The sequence below is a fragment of the Balearica regulorum genome, chromosome 13 (assembly GCF_011004875.1).
Source record: "Balearica regulorum gibbericeps isolate bBalReg1 chromosome 13, bBalReg1.pri, whole genome shotgun sequence".
NCBI lineage: Eukaryota > Metazoa > Chordata > Aves > Gruiformes > Gruidae > Balearica > Balearica regulorum.
In genome coordinates this window covers 1,617,236-1,632,460 of record NC_046196.1, presented here as the reverse complement: position 1 = coordinate 1,632,460, position 15,225 = coordinate 1,617,236, and the positions used below count along the sequence as shown (strand labels likewise).

General features: G+C 43.9%; 1 protein-coding gene across 5 annotated transcripts in view; it reads right to left on the bottom strand.

Moving 5' to 3' along the window:
* ANKRD11 (ankyrin repeat domain containing 11) overlaps positions 1 to 15,225 on the bottom strand; it is a 155,083-nt gene that overhangs the window by 133,488 nt on the left and 6,370 nt on the right. For 2 of the 5 annotated variants that reach the window (XM_075765596.1, XM_075765593.1), the window contains exon 1: positions 13,959 to 14,125. The exons of the other annotated variants lie outside the window; for them this stretch is intronic. The gene's annotated coding sequence lies outside the window, so the exon portion shown is untranslated. Of the gene's footprint in view, positions 1 to 13,958; positions 14,126 to 15,225 lie in introns of those variants that run through there. 5 annotated transcript variants of the gene reach the window in all.

Sequence of the window (15,225 nt, the reverse complement as noted above, 5' to 3'; positions counted from 1 at the left end):
GCTTCAGTAAAAATACACGCTGGGGAACACAGAGGACACCAACGAGCTCGTGCTTTCAGATAAGCTCCATTACCTCAGACGCAGAACTCAAGGAGGTACAAGTACAACAAGTCTGAAGGGAGGGGAAATCTAGAAACGTTTTCCCACACGCTCCATAGGCATGCTAAGAACAACTCGGCTTTATGCAGCACCCCGTATACAAACACTCATCTTTCACCCTGCTGAAATGACGATAAAGACTTATTCTCAGAAACTGTAAAATCGCATAACAATTCAAGAATGTGCGAAAATGGACAGGACAGGAGGAGAATCCGTAAGCAAACGGCACCACAAACCCCACGTACTTATTATCCACCATACGCCTTCCAGGAACATTCGTAGGTACATTCTGCAAGGACAGGGATTCTATCCCTGCCAGGTTACAGCACCCAAAGCTGGTTAAGAATCCGAATGACAAATGCTGGAGTACGGGGAAGAAAAAGCGCCACATATGCAGAAACAGCACAGACATTACTGCCTCCGCTCCTTTCTATAGGTTTTGCTCACACCCCCTCGAGAGCCCTGCCCACCGCAGCAGTGAAAGCTTTCCTCTGGCTCCTCGAGGGGACCTACAGCTAATAAAGATGGTCGATCTGTGGCAATTCCACTCAAGAGCCTGGAAAAGCACACCCAGGCTACGCAACCTGGGGCTATATAGACAGAGGAGGAAAAAGGAGAGGTGTTGCACTGGAGATCTGAAAGAGGGGAGGAATTGTTTCAAAGAAATAAGTAGAAATTAGAGATAAATAACTGAAAGTCCCTGCATCCTATCAGTACCTTACAGACCAGCCATCTCCAAATGGATGCATGCCGAGCAAACTGTTATGTTCAGCGAGACCAGAGTCACACTCGCTCACGCGTGCAGCTGCCCTACGCTTTAAGAAGAAATTTGCACTAGTGGTGTGAGCTACAGAAATTGCCTTTCACTAGAATTTACAAGGAAGCAAATATTCCCACAGCAATCATGACAGCCAACCATGCTCACACAGTACCAATTACCAAAGTGAAAAACCAAAGTGTAGAGAGAACTCCACTAGTGCTTGAAAAGAAAAAAACCCAAACAAACAAAAAACTCACAAAAAAAAACAACACACACCTTTCAGTATGTCTGTGGCAAAATTGTAGCATCAAGTAAAATTTAATTTGATAGTTTTCAGCAACTAAGTAGGTAATATATTCTTGGTCTCAAAGTTCCTTTATTTTGCCCTGCAGACAACATGCATGCTGAGATCTACATTTTTAAAGCTCTTGTCATCTTTGCCACTTGATAAAAATACAAAATAACCTGATACTGTCCTCAAAAACACAGATCAAGATACTTATGCGTAGGCTGACGAGCCTAAGGCTCAGTTTGTCCCACCAAAACAAGCATGAAGGAAGGGAAAGGTGGTTCCTGTGGAACCGAATTGTCCTTTAAGTGTTTTAATAACTGGAAGTCTGACACAGACAACACAGTCCACAAGAAACTGGGGATAGACAACAGTCCAAACTCAGGAATGACTACACTGCTTAGAGACCTCCAGTGAGTGACAAGAATCCAGGATCTGTGATGCAGATGACAAGTTTCAATGCGTTCCAGGTACTCCTCAAGATTTGTGCTTTTTTCAGTTCATTAAACAACCCGGGTTACAGTATTTACACACCGATATAACGAACGGACTCAGCTTCCATCACAACATTCTTGGCTGACCCTGAGGAATTACTGCACACCACTGTTGTCTACTTTATAAATATCTCAGGCTTGCAAGGAGAATGGGAAATGATGCTTGTGTACGGTATGTTGCTGTGTCTCCTTTTATAGAAATGAGACTTGAGAAGTTCAAATAAAAATTCTGTAGTTCATTGCAGTAGGCCAAAAGATAGTATAAAAAGCATTTAACTACTTTTATGTTTGAATTGCATTAAACTAAAAAACAAATTATCAGCAGAAGCCTAACATTTCACTGAGTTTAACCCTTGCAAACACACAACAGGCAACTGAGCAGCAAATTCTGAAATTACCGGACATGCCAACTTTATTATTGGTTATCTGGTTTCTTCATATTAGACATTTAAAGTTCTCTATTCTCAAGAATATTCCAAAATTACTAACCTCTAAAATTACCTATCATTTCTCCTGGAAAGATCCATGAAAGCAGCCTGAAAGGTACTTGGCAGGGTAAAAAACTGGGGCTGTCAGCAGAGTCCCAGCTCCCAGCACAACCCGAAAGCTTAAATCCCTGAAGTAACTCGGTTTTTCTTGGCACGATGTGGCAGAAGAGCAAAGCAAGTCCAAACAGTTTCCACTGAACCAGATTTTTCAATGCTGTGCACACAATGAAGAGTTCTGGAAACACACAAGCGTGTTCCCTCATCTCTCCTCCTTCACCCTTACCACCCTTTTGTGGCTTCTCTGATGAGTGGAAAGTATTAAGTCAAAATACAGCTTCTGCAATTTCCTTAACCAACCTTGGACTGAAGCTCAAGGCTACAGCTCGTCCTTCGGTACTGGCAAGCAGAGACAAGACTCGGTCTGCCAGTCCAGAGGACACGTTGTTTGCCATGCTATGATTTAGTCTGCATAAGTTAAAAAACAACTCACCTAGTTTAAAAAAAAAAAGTTAAATCCCATTATGCACTTTTTTCAGCAAACGGATAAAGAAGTGTTAACTATACTAGCACCGCTTGCCTTGTAACAGCATTAACTTACATCAAGTGGCCATCTCTGGAAAATAGGAAATGGTTAGGCACCCAAAACCAGTTATCCACTGTCAGCCGAGGGAGCTGCAGGCATCCTTGTTTGTCAGCTCCGACGCTTCCAAATAATCCTCCAGACCTTTACCAGTTTTCTTTTTTAGAGCTCCAATATGAAATGTAATTACCTAAGACTGCTGGGTCTTTCTAGCCTGGTTGAATCTCTTCCAAAAAGATGCATAATCAGGCTTATTTCTTTATAAAATGATCCACACATGCAAAGCAAAGAGCCACTGTCTCGCTTCGGAAGAACACACCGTTATTACTGGTACATGAATATACACGTTAAGTGCGTGAGAATGTGCTTCCGAGAAAACCATCAGCACAGAACAGCAGCATCATATCTACTTTCGAATAACCTGTACTGGTTAGCTATCCAGCCATAAAATTCAACACCAAAATTCACAGAACCCTCAAGCTGTTTATTTTAGTGTATAGTATAGCCATAAACAAAAACCAGCCAGAAGTTACTTGATTTCTGTCCACAGGTACCCATAAAGAATCGCGACAGATTCATCTGGCAAACGAATTGAGCTTAGATTTGTCATACTGTCCTAGAAACTTATCGCCTGCACTTCAAAACAAAAATAACCCCAGAGACCTAGGGGGATTTCCACCATGAGACCTAAAAGATGCATGGTAAAGAATACGCTGATACACCATCAAAAGGAACACTCAAAGGTGAATTTTGAAGACAGACAAAGTACTGCCCATCTTTGAGAGCACCACGCTGAACAGAATGAAGCCAAGCTAAAAAATCTTGAAGCTTCAGCTTGTCCTACTTAAGCTCCAAGACACTGGCCTTCATCAACCCAGTGAAGACAAGCAGTATGTTCTCTGGAATTAAACCAGTAATTTATGGTTAGATCTCAGCTGCTGTCATATTTCAGATACCTTCTCCTTTTCAATCCTCCTAAATACAAGTCTGAAGTGGGACAAAGACATACTTCCCATCGTTAGACTGAACACCTTCCCTGTAATGCTGAGAGCCCTTTACTCAGCCGTTCCACTCAAATTCCCTTTGTAACTTCTTCTAAGGGAAGGAAGGAGGGTTAATGATGCTACTAGGCTAGGAAGAGCACCACTTTATTTAAAAATATGAGTCTGCAATTTCTTACTCCGTTCTCAATTTTAACACATTGAGAAAATACAGACCATTCTTAAGAAAGGAAGGGAAAAAAAAAAAAGGGAGACAGACACATTTGCCACCTTTCCAGTCTCAGATATTTGCAACCATGCAATTCAGTGGCAAATTGGATACAGGTTACTATTAATAACTGAACTATTTCCTTTCCTCTCTGAAAGCTGATTTGTGAAAAGGATGCATGCATCCCATTTTAAAACACACTAATTAGCCATGGAGGAGTCAAGGAAGTCACCGTTCAGCCTTCAAGAACATACACGTTGTCTCTCCCAAAGAGGAAAAAAAAACAGAGCAAATGTATCCTAGGGGTGCACAATCACCCACTCCAAGCAGCTGCATACAACCTCCTCAGCCACAAAAATCATGTGTAGTCACACGAATATTACAATGGGAGACTTCAACAACTCGGATATGGGGTTCTTAAGAACATGCAAGTCTCACTCAAAGGCTCACCAGCGGATACACACAGCCGCTACAGGGACTAGATGACACCGTTACCTGCCATAGCAGCAGACCTGGCTTGATAACCCAGGAGGTCCCCAGAAAGCAGCGTGAAAAAATGCAATTGTTAAAACGTGCTCAAGTCTATAGTTTCCAGAGTTATGACAAGTGCCTTACAATCACCTCAAATTACATAGCAAGGAAAAACCATAAAGGAAGCGCCTCCTTGATTTACACATGGCATTTCTTCCTGATTGTCTAGGTCCCAGCAAGTTAAGGTCAGAATAAAAAGATTCTTTAAAAATACCACATAAAGTGAAAGCACCTACAGCTTCCACTGATTATTTTTTTCTCCTTTCTATTATAAGCCCTGAACAGGTTTAAGTAGCAGCTGCCATCATTAAAGAAGTTGCTCCCCTCCCATTTTTTTCCTCCTGAACAAGGAACACCCTGGCAGCAGCAGGTAAGGGCGATGAAGCAGGAGGCTGCTGCGGTCCCACAGCAGGTCTGGAAAACACGACGAGGAGGGCACAGGCCACCTCAGCCACAAAGACTCACCGGAGAGCATTACTAAATAATAGAATAAGGAAGTCAACCGTCCGTCTGCGTACGCTCGTGGTACCCCAGCTGGTCAGGGGCTCGAGGGCTGCGGGTAAAGGCACCGGTTACAGCAGAGCGAAGCTGAGCAGGGAGATGTCCGTCCCCGGGAACCTCACCCCCCCCAGCAGCGACAAACCGTCTCTGGCCGTGCCATGAAACCACACCCCGAGAAAAATCTACAAACACCTCGCAAAAGGGCATATCCCTTCCTTCAAACACATCGCTGGCCAAATAAACAGCACAGAGGGTGGCAAGGAAAACGCTCAGAGGACAAAAGGACAGAGAGTCAGGATTAAACCCAGTCCCTTGATCCCCGGCCAAATGGCCTACCCGTAAGCCCACGCAACCTCCAGAGCCAATTTAAAATCCTGAGTGTGCTATACTTTAGGTTATAAAATCATATTTAGACACACATTTGAAGTTTCTTTGCTCTGCTGGTGGCTAAAAACAATTCCTTTGTCATCAAATCTTACTTCAGCAAGCTGACGTGACGTTTTTAACTCCGGAAATAAGATAATTATGGTTCAAGGTAAACAACTACAACTGTGCATCATAAACAGTTTCTAATTTTAAGCCTGAGTCCCTCTAATGCCATCCATATTTTAAAGAAAGCTTCCTTACAAATGGTTTGGGTTGTCTAAGTAGCTTGTGCCTGAGCCCTACTGCCGATTAGCACCAACGGCAGGTCTGGGGAAAACACAGGCAGGTGAGGCAGATAAAAGCCTGGCAGATGCAGCAGGTGAGCTCCTGTATCAAAATGAGTCGAGGTAAGGCAAACATGAAAGGAGAGAAAACATAACGCTGAATTTTAAATAGCTTGAGAGGTAAAAAACTGTGTCTCATCTCTCTTCGGAACACACGGAAAACAGTAAGCGCTAAGACCAAAGCTACACACGCTTACGCAATGGTTGCTGCAAGTCATTTTCTATCCTAGACCTCAAACGCCCCACTGCAGCTTCCCCAGTGGCACAAACAGCAAGAATTCAAGTTATAACTCGCTGCAAGAATATCAGCTACCAAGTTGTTCAACACAAGGCAGTAAACTCACCTACAGCTATCCACGCCATGCCTAAACTAGCCCTCGTGCTACTGCTGCCATAAAATATTCCCCAAAGTTACCTAGAAACAAAGCCTTACAATAAACAGAAGCATCACTGCTGAGAGTTTGTAAGCCAGAAATGCTGAAGCACAACATCTGAATTTGTCTGGAACTATAATGAGGTATTGAGGGCAGCAAGCTGTCTGCCTCCAAGATGAATCATTACACACAGAGGCAGCAATAACTCCAAGTACTGCTATAGGTGGTAGCCTGGTAGGCTTTCATTCTTCCTCATCCAAAGAAACAGAAGTACTAAATTACAACCAAATGGACTTAGCAAAAATGAGAGAATGGTGTAGAGTAACCGAGATCCAAGACAGACAAAGCATTCTTAAACAGTTGTGCTCAGAAGAGACAGAAGTGGTCAAAACTATTCAGCCAGCCGGTTGTGAGAACGCTGCCGTTTCTGCAGAAGACTAAACAGCAAAGAGGGATCACGTGGCGAAGCCTGTGCAGCTTGGGAGAGCTGGCTCCTTCAAAACTTTTCATCATTAAACGTTTTCAAACAACCCCACCTCATTTCTGCTATTGTTGTCAGAGAGGGAATTCCAACCAGAACGATTATTTCCACCACATTTTTCTGTTGGAAGAAGAAACATGGTAATACCGCCCAGCAGAAACACAATTTACGCACTAGTTCATCGAGTAACAAAAGTCTCCTTCCTAAAGAAAGGAGGATTAATGTGCCTTGAGCCCGTTGTGCAGCAGCACGGATGTATTTTTAGATACAAACACTTGAAGGCAGCAATATGGTGGGAGTCTCCCAGGTTGAAGTTAGCCACGGGAGCTTAATCTCTACACCCTGGAGAGGGCAGGTCATTAACAGGCTGTTCAGAGCAGAAGGAAACAATTCACCCACTCCCTGCAGAAATCCCTCTTCCCACGGCTGCACACAAGGCAGCTCCTCCGAACCCTCCACCGCCCCACATCTCCTCCTGATTTGCACCGTCTTCTTGGTAACGGCACCGTGCCCAGGCTGTGTTAGAAAGCTCGCTTCCCTTCAGATCTCGAGCACAACTAACAGAGCTAAATTCAATGCTGTCTTCAAGGCACAACACGGGATGCAAAGCAGCTCAAAGTCAACTCTAAGCATCCAAGAAAAGGAGGCAGCAGAAGGACAGTTTGGCTTTATAATGTTTTATCTGCAGTTAACACTACTTCATGACTTCTGATAAGGTAACGTATTGGCTGTCAGACCAAGCCCAAGTACAAATAAGTGAACCTTAAAATATTCTCAAAGTGAAGCTTCAGAAAGAGTCAAATACTCTCTCTGCCACCAAAGCCACTCTGCCCTTCCTGTGCTGGGGAATGAATGTTTAACCCCATTTCCAGGTAAAGGAGTCTATCCGTGAGTCCACAAAAGTCAGGCAGTCACCACACGCATTGGTTTATACCTACAACTCCGCTCACGTTGCAATTCAAGCAACCCTTCAGGACCCCACCTTTGGAAAAAACCACCTCAAAGCTGCCTCAGAGCCAGGAAGAAGTCAAAAAACATACGCTGTCTCCATCGTACGCGCCCATTTATACACAGACTACAGGGTCACGTGGGGGGTTGTTTGTTTTAAATACGTTAAGCAGACTGCCCAGCTCCGTAATGACACCTCAACTTGAACCACGGGCAAACAGCCACTGTACACCTCTACCTTCAGCCCCATACAGGCTGTTCCTATGATACCTGGAAATACCAACTCAACACCAGCTCAAAAAAATTGCTTCCTAATATTTTCTTGTGCCATTACATATTTTAATACTTAACTCTCAAATAAAATACTTCCAAACCATAAAGCATTTGGTGCAGAACACTTGACTTTCAGGTAGCTGAAGTTAAGCAAAAATGGAATAAAATTCAGATAAATGTATGAATTACACAGAGCGTGTGTTATTTCATAAATTGCCAGGAAGCCTGACTGTCCCATCCGATAGCTTAGAGATGCTGGCATTGTAAGAATGCATTACCTTCCCCCTTTGAAGAGGTACATTTGAGTATCCCAAACATGTCACTAAAAACACAAATTAGCAGTTAATTCTGAGCATTTATCTGGGGGGGGGGGGGGGGGGAAGAGGAAAAATGCAAAAACTCTACATGAGACCCAAAAGTCCTGACTACAGCCAAGGCATTTTGCAGGCTCTAATTAAAATTAGATTGGCCTTTGACTACGATTCACATCTACCTCTTGTAAACAGCAAAAGAGCAGCAGCATCGTCCACTGTCACAGAAATACAGGAAAAGGGAAACAGAGGTGAGGAACATCTAGTAACAAGGCTACTCCATACCCACAGCACACACACCGCACCGTGCTTATACACCTCAAAAAATAGCGCATTTATAAAAGCTCACAGCTTTCATGGAAGGCAAGCAAAATTGTACCAAAATACAGCGTTTAGGTATAAGAAAAATAAACCTTGATTCAGCCTTGCCTCCCCTTCTTAGCCCTACCTCCTCCAAATGCTTTAAATAGGATGTTACCACTACTTGTTTATACACCATTGCAGGAAAAAAAATGCTCAGTTTCTTAATACTGCATTACAGAACAAAATGTTACCCAATTCTTTCTGTAAAGTACCAAGAAATAACTGTGAGACCGTATGTATCTGAAAGCATCCACGTGCTGGAGTAATCCAGACTTACGTAACTGACAATTGGCGTCTAACCGCGAAGAGAAAAGAAAGGGCCAACACACAAATGTTCTTTAAGACTTAAAACCAAACTAAAAATTCAGTTTGAGGAGTCCGGTTCAGTAAGTGAAATCCACGTCTCTAAGTTATAATTTAAGGTTTCTGCCATGAAGGTACACAAACAAAAGACAATCTCATCTGGTTGATTTTCTCTCCTTCAGCTCATCCCGTTAAGCAAATATGAATCATTTGCTAATTGACGAGTTCAGTCTGAACCCATGCCACTGCGATTCTTATCTCGGTAGCAGGAAGTCAAGTCCTTCCAAGGTTTTCCAGCAAGCCATGGTCAAAGGCACATATCAGCATCCTATTTTCCCAGCGCACCCTAAAACGTCAGGCATCTGAGCACAGATACTCCAGAGATCACGTTGTACTTCACCCTCTGAGTCACAAGAAAAAAAGCACCCGCTTCTATGTGCTCACGGGCTCCACTACAGCTCCCAGCCCCCTTCAGAAGCGGGTAAAGCCCACCGCCACGCTACGGCTTGTACGCAGGGAGGTAGCTAAAGCCCTGCATCCCCTCTGCCTTGGGATGGCCCCATCGTCTTCAGCTGTAAAATCAAGATCCTCCTGTCAGCTGCAGTGGACATACGTAACACTCACATCTGCATTTTCTGAGCCTGGGGGTTCCTGCGCAGCAGTAAATCAAAGGGAAATGTGGGCACAGTTCAGAAGAGCAGTCGTGGCATAAGGCAGACGTGGACCAAAAGTGCCATGGCCAAAAGTGAGAGGTGTAAAATAGACCCAAAAGTCCACAGACAGGCAACAAATGTGACTAAAATCCATCTTCACCCCCCTTCTATCTGCTCGTAGCCAAAAGGGAACTTTTTTTTTTTCTTATAAGCATGATTAAGCGCTTGGTATCACTGTTAGACAAAGCTCGCTGTCATTAGATGCCAGGCTTGGGGTGGAAGAGAAGGTGTTTGCCCAGCTGCAACCACCACCGTAAAGACACAGACACATTATTATGAAAAGCAAGTCAACTTTTTACACGCAGATAAGGATAACAAATGTTTCATTGCTACGTTTCAAACGTTTAAGACCTTAAGCTGAGCCACAGGAAAGAGTGCTGCTAGTTAGGCTATCACAGTAAATGAAATGAAAATTGAAAATGAAGTCTAACCGACATTAAATTTAAGTAAATATATATCAATTCCACAATCATCTTAATGCATAGGCAGTTCTTACGACAAAACTCCTGCAGAACAGAAAAGCGCCCTTGATAACTCTGAGGTACCGCAGGCATCTTACAGTTTATATAAATAAAGTGCCTCCTGCAAATAATCATGGTTCCCTCAGTGAGAACTGCAGCATGATTAACAGAGGTCCATTATAAAGGCAACGCATAACCTAGCTCCTGTGAGTAGTCACTGCCACATCGGACTGCGTTTCTATGGCAACCAGGCAGGAAAATATAAAGCAAATTACAGTTAAATGAAAATTATTCTCCATGACAATATATGTTAATGCAGGAACATTTGCAAGGCCATTCTGGATAAAATGTTTACATTCACACATGTGTTTACAAAAATAAATAAAAGGCAGGCTAGAACAGCTAATGGATCATCCAAAGATAAGGATCCTAGTCTTTTTTTTTTTAAGTTTTAATGTATTCAGAATAAAATTCTTCCAGCTAATAGAACGGAAAACAAACCACCTTAACAAAGGTATTTGCACATTTCGATATAATATACATTCTTTAAGAAACAGTTTTTCAGAAGATCCAACACGTACGTATTTTGAATGTTGTGATCCTTTCATTTTCCTGGCTGCAAACAAAGAGCACATTTATACCTCCTCATCCCAGGAGAAAATGTTTTAAACGAGAGGCTAAGTCACTCAGAATATTTATAGAGATCTGACTGAAACTGGAATAGTGACTTATTTTAATCAGCTATAACTTACTTAGTGAAAACTGAAAAGTGTTTTACACCTCAGAATTTGCGGCACTGATTCCACAGCTAGCAGAGTCTTACACCTCACCACGGGTTAAAGCGGAACCCGTTGTCAGACACTTTTAGAAGAGCCCACAAATAAGGCTTTAAAAGGTTATCCTGCTCTCCCACCACGATCACTTAGCCTAAACAGTCCTTTTTTTAGGGAACATATCTCAGTTTTTAAATATCTCCTGAAGCATGAGTGAAGTTAACTGGAATGAGGCTTGTTCAAGAGGCAGCAGCTTATTTATTCTTATTTTTTTTTAACTCGCTTGGCTCATACCCCAAAGAAAAGCCCAAAGAAAGAAAGTAGGTTATAAACTGACTTACAGTCTCTTTTCCACTCTGAAGCGCCACGTTTTAAGAAGGGTTTAAAATACTGCACTGGAAAAAAGCACCCCTCTCAGCCGCGTTTCACGGTTCCCCCTGCCAAGTTCCTTTCCCATGGAAATGGTCTGCCTGTTCCGCGAGTAACACAGGTGCAGGTTTCTTTAGGAAGACCCAGAAAGAGCACAAGGCACTTTTTGAACCCGTTTCAGTGAGCTGGGAACACAGAAGACGGCATTCACTCCACTGGCACATCTGAACTTACTCCGTACACGCTCCCGCTGACCTCTGCATCTGTCTCTCGCCTCCGCCTACAGAACAATACTTGAATCATGAGGATCATAACTTTTTATGACAGTGGGAAAACTGCAATATTCTCCGCAAGTTCACTCCACCCTGCACATAAAACTGCTCATAGGTTCAACCATAAAGCAAACTACCTTCTTTGAAGTTCCGACTTAAAGCCCTGCACACGTTATAAAGCTGATCTGAAAAAATGCAGTGTATCAACATTTTACATAACCACGCTCGTGGAAAGCATCATTCGTTAATCATTTGGTGCGACTGTTGACAAAAGCAAGTTAGGTCAGAAAGTATCTGGGTAACAAAACTCCTTACAGGTGAGCTCAGGTTACCCGCAAACACCAAATTCACGTACCACCAAATATATTCCAGTCATGCTCCACTTTCCCCGAGGATCGCTTGCTGCAGAGCCCACAGCAGCATTACCATTATCATTTCAACTAATTTAGTCACTGATCTCAGCACAACCACGACTCCCTCCACCTTTCCCTCTACAGCGACAAGCAGACAATCTCCATACAACGCAAAGAAAACAGCTACAAACCTTAGACTAAAAAAAAAAAATAAAAAATCTGCAAATCGAACTACACCAGCAGTTGCTAGGTGCCTTTTAAACCTCCACTAATTGCTAGGATTGGGTTTCTACTGAAGCTCCTCACTGCAGCAGTGGAGGGGTTGAATGTTGTTTTCACAAAAGAACTTCTAAAACCACAGGCTGCATGTCTGCAACAGCAAGTATTTATATTCTGTGCACAAATCAGCTTACACGTACACGCACCATCCCTGCTGGTCTCCAAGCAGATGAACCCCACCAGGCCAAGCCCCCTTTCCGGATGCCAGAGCTATCAGGTTGGGTACCCTGCTTTCTGCCAATGTGCACCGCATCCTTTTGCGGAGAACTAGCTTACTGTGCCAAAATGCATCTGCATTAAAGTCATTTTCTCTGTAAATGTAAGCAAACGCATGCTAACATGAAGTCAAATCCCAGAGCAAACTGTGCAGCTTGCAGCTTTCATGCCATAACGGCGGGAGGTTCAGGGGAAAGCCAGGCTGCTAGGCAATACTCAGCATGCAGGGCTGCCAGCAGACCTCCCATGCACCCTTCTCTATTGCAAGCTGCATCAAGTGAATTAGCACCAGATGGACAAGGTAACAGCTCCAAAGAGACTATTCAGAGGGATTCTTGCAGATTTCAATTACCTGCACTGCTCTGTAAGAGTAAATTCTGCCTACAACCATTACTGGTAGTGTCGTGGCAAAGAGCCTCATCCTTCAAATACAGGACAGATCCTTAAGACAAAAATTCAAAGAGCCGAATGGTGGCGAGGGTGATGCAGAAGAGGTAACGAGCCATTAGTGGTAAGCACAACGGGAGACCCAACCTCCAGCACCCCAAACTCTCATACCTGGGAGAAGTCTCCACACCCTCAGGCCCTTCACCTCTCAATGCTACGGCCGCTTCACTCCATTTTCAAGGACTTTCCTCCCACCATGCAAAAACAAGGCCCAGATCTCGAGAGGGAGATGAAGATGCAGGATGATGTCAGAGAAAAGGAGAAAGGCAGGAACAGACGGGAGGGAACATCAAAAGGCAGACAGGCTAAAATTAGAGACAAGAATCCTGCATGGGGAGGACCAAGGCAAGAGCAGAACGCCAAGCAGAACCTCCATCAGATGAGGCTCCCAGGAAGGAGGAGGGAGGGACAGACAGAAAGGGGAAGAAATATTACAGTGCGTGAAGTAGGGGAAGCTAGCAGGCAGAAAAGACTGCAGAAGTCAAGTCAGCATTTTAAGACTACAATCTGTAGCTTTCTAACTAAGGAGCACTACTCAGCACACCAGGAAAAAGCCACAAAGTTGACTTCTCGTCTGATCTCTTCTTCCCGACATGAGGGCTAACTCAAAGGCAATTCAGCTCTCACCACAGAACAAGTTTAACACCCCAGTACCAGCGCTGATCACAGGGGAGGGTGATTTAATTCGCTACCATCACCCACAACAGAGAGCAGCTCTGAGTAATGCAGGGCACCTCAGATGCCGGTCAGAAAGCCGGAAGCCTTCTGGGCTGCTGGCAAAATGGAGAGCGTCAAACAGACCAGAGATGGGACGGTCACCACGCAGCACCCCGACGTCTGCCGAGACAGGCTACGGCGAGGAAGGAAACTAGAGAGATACTGCAGTTATCAGCTATCCTCATTTTCAAAACTAGTAGATTCTCACATGTCCCTTCTAAGCTGGTAGGACAAGAAACTGCACGAGTTGGAATGAAAATATCAACGTTCAAGGAGAACAGGTTTTCATCTTCAGACCTGGCTAGTGCATGCAACGCCGGGACTGCTCCGAAAGGTAAAGTTTTACATGCAAAAATACCGAGGCTCGCTCATTACAGCCTCACGATCCAGTTTGGATAAACCTAGCTGCAAGATGAAACCAAGGAGACAGCTAGCAATGGGAAGCAGCCAAGCACTGTAACTAGAGCACCAGCTCACCCAGTGGTATTTAAACAACCCCAGCACAGCCATGAGCAGGATGTTTGTTCCCCCCCACACACACACACCCTTTCCCCGCATCTACCTATATCTCCTCCCATCATCAGCATGGTTAATCTCATCCATCTAAAGATATAACTACAGCAGTACTTTATAAATAGGCTTACATCTTCAGTCCATCCAAGACCTGACGCAACAGCAGAACGACAGTCGGTGCAGCAAGTGGTGTGTGTTGTTACGACAACGCTGACATTTCACAATCTGCAACAGCCATCATCGTGCATAACGTGGAAAACACCAGACCGAGAGTGTAAAGTCTACCCAAAAAGATTACTGCTTTTCGTAGGATACCGCCACTGCCACAGTCAGCAGGGTTATCAGTCTGTTACCTCCTCCCTGCAGAAGGCAGCTATCAGGAGACCATTCCCAATGGAGAACTTCTCGGAACTTTATCTTGGCTCCTCCTGGACTTAACCAGCCTGCAGAAAACCCAGCTACTTACTAGTAATTTGGAGCTCCTGGCACAACTTGTTTACAGAGAGCAGGTCATGGGATAGGCTGGAAGGTGTAAGCAGGATACAGTTTTTATGGCTCTGAACTCCTGCCCAGATAAGCTGATAACACTCTGTGCTCAGGGGGAGGGGAGCACCTTCATGTGTGCTTTATTTTTATGCACCATGAACTGCAGTTAAGCATTTTATACTTAATAATGAAGTTTCCATTCACCTTATTTTCCTTTAAAGCCATTTCATGTATTTTTTTAGGAGTTCCTAATCACACATGCTTTCATGCCACACCAAGACAGCGAGAGCAGCACAGTATTTTCAAAACCTAGCTCTGCAGGCTCTTGCCGCACAGGCTGTCAAGCCTTCAGGGACAGGCTGCCTCTGGATCCCGGGGAATTTTTTAGAGGGTAACATCTCCCTTCTTTGCCATGCCCATGATACAATTTTAGCAGCTTTATGATGCTCTAAAGGTAAATTATTTTAGACCTTTTCTATACTGCAAAGCTGTCAGTCTATTAAAAAAAAAAAAAAAAAATATATATATATAACAGAGCCAGCTTCCTTCAGGGTTTGCTTTCCCTCCCCGGTGACCCAGAGCCATTTAACCACCCTGCAGACGCCAATGGCTGGGGATCTGAAGCCTACCACTCAAACAAGGACCACCTGAACGCTCTTCTCAGAGCAAATCCAACACAATGCCAGAGGAAAGGAGATGCTTTCTCACTGCTCATGTGAGTAAAAACATCTATTGCCCCCGCACACAGCTGAGACAAAGCTGCTTTTACACATACCAAAAAGTTTTCTACCCTTTCCGTTATCAAAGTCTGTAAATTTTATTGCTAAAGAAGAAACAGGCATGGATTTTAGTCACATATGAACCCAGCACCAGCATGAACATTCCTGCACCTAACAGCAGAATTAATCTCTC